We start from the raw sequence: 6,000 nt of genomic DNA on the forward strand, positions 1-6,000 counted from the left end.
CCTTCCCCAACATCCACACAGCATCCCCAGGACAAAGAGCCCGTGGGAAGTTCCCCAGACCTGGGCTCTTGGGCTGTGAGAGGCTGTGTGTGGGAAGGGTCTTGGGCAGGCCCAGCACTGGCTTAGCCCAGGATGCCCAGAGGGGCCAAGAGGGCTGGCAGAGCTGGGCAGGCCTAGAGCTGGCCTCCAGAGTGGGACCATGTGCAGGAAAGGTGGGGGCAGCCCCATACACAGAAAGGGCTAGAATCCACATGCGGCCCAGAGCCCCGACCTCTTACTGGCCTTCAAACCCACCACTTTATAGCTGGGCCCCCATACCACCCAGGTCACCCCCATGCTGTCCAACTGCCCCCTCGCGGCCTCTGAACCACACAAGTGCCACAGGCTCCCTTGCAACAGACCTCTGCCCAGCATACTTCCTCCCAGCAGGGAGAACACCCTCTTCCCCTGTCACCCATGCTGCCTGCTATGGCCTTTCAGGACCCCAGAACTGCCTCAGCTTGGGGCTGGTATGCCAGGAGGGGAGCCAGTACACCCCCCAGTAAGGCCTAGGGTCTACATAGGTGGCATGCTGGCTCAGGGGACACAGGCCAGAGGAGAAGGCCAACACCCCTGCCCGGCTGCTCTGTTGACACAGGTGGCCTCCTGAAAGACCGACATCAACCCTGATTCTCTTTCTTGCTTTTCCTGAGGAGGGGCCGGGGGTTTGGTCCCTGCACCAGAAAGTGATGTGTCCAGGGCCACGCTGATGGCAGAGCTAAGGCCAGAACCCAGGCTGCACCCAAAAGGCTTCCCTCTCCTTCCCCACAGCACTCAGGCCAGGACCCACCTAGCACAAGGATGGGGAACTGGTGGGCATCATGTCATCTGAGGACAAGGATGTGGGCACTGAGCCAGGCCCTGCGCCCAGATGTCCCCGATCCCAGCCCAGGGTGAGACCGTCCTGTGCCCAGCACACTGACATACCAGGCACTCAGGTGGACTAGCCCCCAGCCACAGCGGGAGGCAGCAGTGAGTGATCCAGTCTCTATGCCTGAAAGGTTGGGTGGGGAGACCACAGAGAGTAACAAAGTGGGAAAGAGAACCCCAGCTCCAGGTCCGGGCCTGCCCTGGGGGTGTCCCCACAAACGGCCCCCATTGCCAACCATGGCTGCGCCAGGCTCCCTCCAGAGCCCAGGTCCAGTCATTGTCACAAGAGTGTGAATCAACCACAGAGCAGAAGAACGCAGACCCGCTTGGGTGGGGCCTGGAGGCAGGGCAGCAGAGGCCAGGCCCAGCCCTTCAAATGCTCTGGCCGAGATGAGGCAGGGTGAGCTGTGTGCTGGCTTGGTTCAGGGGCCGCCAGGGGAGGCCAGGACAGGGCAGGGTTCTTGCCCGGGTAGCTGAAGGGGCCGAGGTCCTCCTATCATTGGGCAGAGAGAAGCAGAGCCTGTCAGATGTGAAACCATGGAGGGGAAAGGAGTGCAAAGACCACGGAGAGAAAAGGGAAGCACTGGTGCAGGGCCCCCCCCACAGGTCCCCCCACCCACCAGTCAGTTACAGGCCACTGATCCCGCCCTCTCAGCCTGTAATTTGAGTCCAAAGACAATTAGCTGCAGGCTGGCCCCACCCCACCCCACCCCACCCCACAGCCCCACCCCAAACACAAACTCCCACTAGGCTCCGGTGCAGGGACTCTGCCCAGCCCCCACCCTCAGCAAGGAACCCGACCCAATGAACCTGCGACTACTTCAGAGGTTGGGGCTGGAGGGACACTGCGGCCCCCCCAACTGGTCACACGTGGGCTTCGGTTCCAGGAGGTCTGATTCGCTCACCTCCTCCTCCACCCTCTGGTCCCCAGCCTTACCCAGACCAGACCCGAGTCCAAGGCAGGCTCTGGACAGAGGAGCCTCCTCGGACAGGGGAGAAAAGCTTATGTCCCCGCCCACGAGCACCTGTTGCTGCAGCAAGGACTGAGGCAAGTGACCGGGAGACAGCCCTCAGTGGCAGAGGGCATCACACCTCAGCGTGGCCCTGCTCAGATCTGAGAAGGGGCGAAATGGGAGGGTGCTGGAACCCACAGCCTCTCCCCCAGTGCACCCACACCCACACCCACACCCAACATCCCAGGGGGATCATTGGCTCTGGCCCCAGGATGTGGGGACAAGGCAGGGGACAGGATGCCATGTTCCCGGAGTGGTTTTGGTCTTGGGATGGCTCAAGTGCCTGCAACCGTGCCCTCTTGGGAAAGATAGGCATATGCCATATGGACCCCTCCCCAGGCTGCCAGCCCACCCCAGTGCTTTCCAACCCAATCTCTTCTGCCCCACTTGCCTGGGCTAGGGCCAGGACCCTGGGCTTCCTGCTCTGTGCCCAAGCTGCCAGCTCTGTGTCTCCAATGGGGTCCCCACAGGGGCTGCTGAGCACAGAGCTTGTGGGCACACTCAGGCACAGAGCCAGGGGGCCCACACAGCAGAGGCAGCGCCCCAGAGAGCTCCTCACTCATGAATGGCTCGTATCTCTTCACCTGGGGAACCCCTCACCTGCAGGCTGGGTTGTCAGAAGGGCTTCGAGGGGGCTGTGCATCAGTCAGCGGCTGGTCAGTGGGTCTTGGGGGGCGGGGACAGGGAGGTGGCCTGAGGGCCAGCCGGAGAAGACCCCTGTGCGGCACCCTAAGCAGCCTAAGTCACGCCCCTACCTGCTCCTCGTCATCCCTGGGAAGCACCAGGTGTGAGTAACCCAAGGTGTGTCCCTGAACCCAGCTCTGGAGAGTGGCCTCAGAGGCCTTCAGGCCACGGTGCGAAGCCTTCTGGGGCTGAAGGGGGACCCCCGGCTGGGCCCCTCCCCCAAGCCCTTGAGGACAGGATCTGGGGCTCCTCCAGCCCTGTGGCCTCCCTCGGAGGGGCCTGGGTCGGCTCCAGGCTGGCTAGGCAGGGCCTGCAATCTCCAACCCGAGGGTGACGCATCCCCTCCCACCCCGCCCCCGACCGGTCTGAGCAGCCTCAGGAGGCGGTGGAGCTGCCCAGACTAGCCCGTCCCTCCCTCCCGGGGCTCTCAACCCTCAGCCCCGGAAGTGGATCCCTCGGCAGGGCTGCGGCCTCCCCCCTTGGGTGGCTGGACACGGCTGGATAATCCAAAATAATTCCTTCTTGGCAGGCAGCCGGCGGGGGAGGGGGGACTCACATTCCAAACCCTTGTTTTTCTCGGTAACCTCCCTCCCCTCCTGGGGCAAGGAACCCCTGGCCAAACCTCAGGCCCTCCTTGAGGGGCCCACCCCTTAGACCAAGGTGGGCACCCACAGGGACACGGTGGGAAGAGGTGGTAGGTTCACATCTGTGGAGACCACCTGTTTGTCCTTAATCTCCTCTGGGAATTCCTGAAAGCTGACATGCCACAAAAAATAGCCAGCAGACCCAGCCAGGCCAGTGCTTGACCTTCCCTCCTAGGGACCCTCTCCTCAGGGCAGAGGGATGGCCGCTCGTGCTAGCTGTCCAACTTTCAGACTCTCAGACGGCCTCTCCCGGACACGCCAGGATAACATCTGGGCATGGGCCGACCTGCACCGCTCCGCTCTCACAGGGCCCAGCCCTGGGTTTGGGGAGGGCACAGGGGCTTAAGTTCGACATGGAAGAGAGAGCTCTCCCACAGCAGGCATGCGCTAGAAAATCCTCCAAGGTCCAGGATATTCCACTAGCTTTGGGGCCCTGCTTCACGCCCCCGCCCCCGTCCTGTCCACTGCCACAGGCAGAGGGGAGAGATGGACCCCTTCCTTCCTTTTCCAAGTTGCTGGGAAGAGAAGCCTTCGTGACGTGGCAGGAAACTCCGGGGCCCTTGAGCTCAGGGACCCCAGAAATCTGCCAGTCAGCCTGAGCACAGAGGGGTGGGGAGAAGCCCATCCAGGAGGGCTTCCCGCAGGAGGAAGCAGCAGAAATGTAGGGTCAGAGGGTGAGGGGAGGGCCCAGGGACTGGGTATGCTCCCCCCCCAACCCCCACAGTCTGAGATTTTCTCAGTAATAAACACTATTCCAATCAAGCACACCAGGAGTGGCCTTAGCAGGCCCTGTGGAGACGCAAGCAGGCCCAGGGCCACCAGGACTCGTCAGGTACCCGGGGTCGGTGCTAAGCTGCCCTTAGTCCCAAGACAGAACGCTTGTTCCCAACCTTCTTGCCGGGGCCAAGCACAGACCAGGGGGCTCACAGGGTGGTCCCAGCCGAAGTCCTCCTCAAAAGCAGCCCCAGCGGGTGTGTGGGGAAAGGTTGGGGGGGGGGGGCGGGTAGCCAAGCCTTGACTGCCGGTCACTCCCCTGGGGAAGCCTGGGCTGAGACACCCCGGAACTGCTGCCGGGGTGGGGGCAGGTGGTTGGGGGTCCCGAGCTCTTGCACAACAGGGACAACTGCAGCCCTGCCCACGGATCTCAGTGGCTGGAGAGGTGGGAGGCCTGGGCGGGGAGGGAGGGTCCGGAACCAGAAAGGGTCCGAGCGGTCCAGAGGGCGCGGCGCCCGGCTGGGGGCCCTCGGCCGGGCCAAGCCCCCTCGCCCCCGGCGCCGCGGTCCTCCCCGGCCACCTGGAAGAGCCGAGGACACACGGACGGCGGCCGAGGCCCGATCGCCCTCCGCGGAGCCGCAGCTGCCCCGGGTCCCCGCGCCCAGGGCGCGCAGGCTGGGACAGGGCGGCGCTAACGGCGAAGCCCCCCGACCCGCGCGGGCGCACCGTGGGCCCTTACCCCCACCGCGATACCTGCACGTCCGCCGCCGAGGCTCGATGGCGCCCGGGCCGCGATCGGCGCTGCGCTCCGGCCCGCGCGGCTGCCATGGAGACGGGCCTTTGTGTGGCCGAGGAGGGGCCGGAGCGCGCGGGAGCAGCGGCCCCGCCCCCGACGGGGAGAGGGGGAGGGCGGGGAGAGCCGAGTGGAAGAGGGACAGGGAGGAGGCGGAGGAGGGGGAGGAGGGAGGGGCGGGGAGGAGGACGAGGGCAAGGGGAGGAGAGAGGGGCGGGAAGGGGGGGGAAAGGAGGAGGGAGGAGGAGGGAGGAGGAGGGAGGGCCCGGGCCCCGCCCCGCCCTCGCCGCGAGTACCCCGTACCCCGTACCCGCGCCCGCAGCGAGTGCGCCGCAGCGCAGGGTATGTTAGGCAGCGTTCGAGCCCCGGTTCACTGCAGGCAGAGTGCGCCCCCCACCCCCCGCCTGGCACCACCCTGGGAGCGCCCGGGTTCACTCGGGAGCTCAGGCCTCAGCGCCAGGGGAGCGCTCCGAGCCACCCGACACGTCTGAACCCCTCTCGGTCGGCTCCGAAGCAGGTTCGGCACTAGTACTGTCACCTCAGATGGGGGTCGGGCCGGCCACACCCCTGCTCTCCCCGGGGGGCGGGGAGGCCTGCGCCTTGACCAGTTCCCTGGAGCCTCAGCCCCCCAGTGTCTCAGGGGAGGAGCGCGCCTGCTGGGAGCAGCCTCCCGACTCGGCATCAGCCCCCAGCGGCCCTTCTTCCTCCTCACCTACTTCCAGAGGGTCTTTGGGGACCTGTATCCAGGCCCAGCATCAGGACTTTCAGTGCCTGGACTTGAGATACGTGCAGTCTCCCACCACGGGATGGCGTGTGCTGGGCAGCAGTTGGGGACCCAGGGAAGAGATGGGGACATTTCCCAAACCCTAACCCACACTCCTACACCAGCATGCCCCCTCCCCCCCCGCCCCAGCTCCTCCTCGCACTGTTCACTTGCTCCTGTTCACTTCCTCCAGCACCTCCACACACCCTCAAGCATCTCCTCCCCTTCAGCTCCCCTTACCCCCAGACCTGCCCCCAGTGATCAAGAACTCCCCCAAAGAGATGAAGCCATTAAGAGCATTAGAAGAATGTCCTGTTCTTTCAGCATCTCAGCCGCCCTCCACCCCCAACCACCCAGGCCAAACCTTCTCTCCTTTAGCCCTGAACTGCATTCATACACTGGCTTACCCAATCCCCACTGCAGAGGACCCTAAAATTACTAGGGTCTGACAAGGATGCCAACTTTTTATCAAAAAAGGAA

The 6,000-nt window shown here is 64.5% G+C and overlaps 1 protein-coding gene across 3 annotated transcripts in view; it reads right to left on the reverse strand.

Annotated features, from left to right (window-relative positions):
* PLXNB2 (plexin B2) overlaps positions 1–4,865 on the reverse strand; it is a 28,667-nt gene extending 23,802 nt beyond the window's left edge. For 2 of the 3 annotated variants that reach the window (XM_053199586.1, XM_053199590.1), the window contains exon 1: positions 4,718–4,827. The gene's annotated coding sequence lies outside the window, so the exon portion shown is untranslated. Of the gene's footprint in view, positions 1–4,717 lie in introns of all 3 variants that reach the window. The other variant, XM_053199588.1, reaches the window with a different exon arrangement.
* Positions 4,866–6,000: the final 1,135 nt, after the last annotated feature.

This window comes from Acinonyx jubatus, chromosome B4, assembly GCF_027475565.1.
Source record: "Acinonyx jubatus isolate Ajub_Pintada_27869175 chromosome B4, VMU_Ajub_asm_v1.0, whole genome shotgun sequence".
Classification (NCBI taxonomy): Eukaryota; Metazoa; Chordata; class Mammalia; order Carnivora; family Felidae; genus Acinonyx; species Acinonyx jubatus.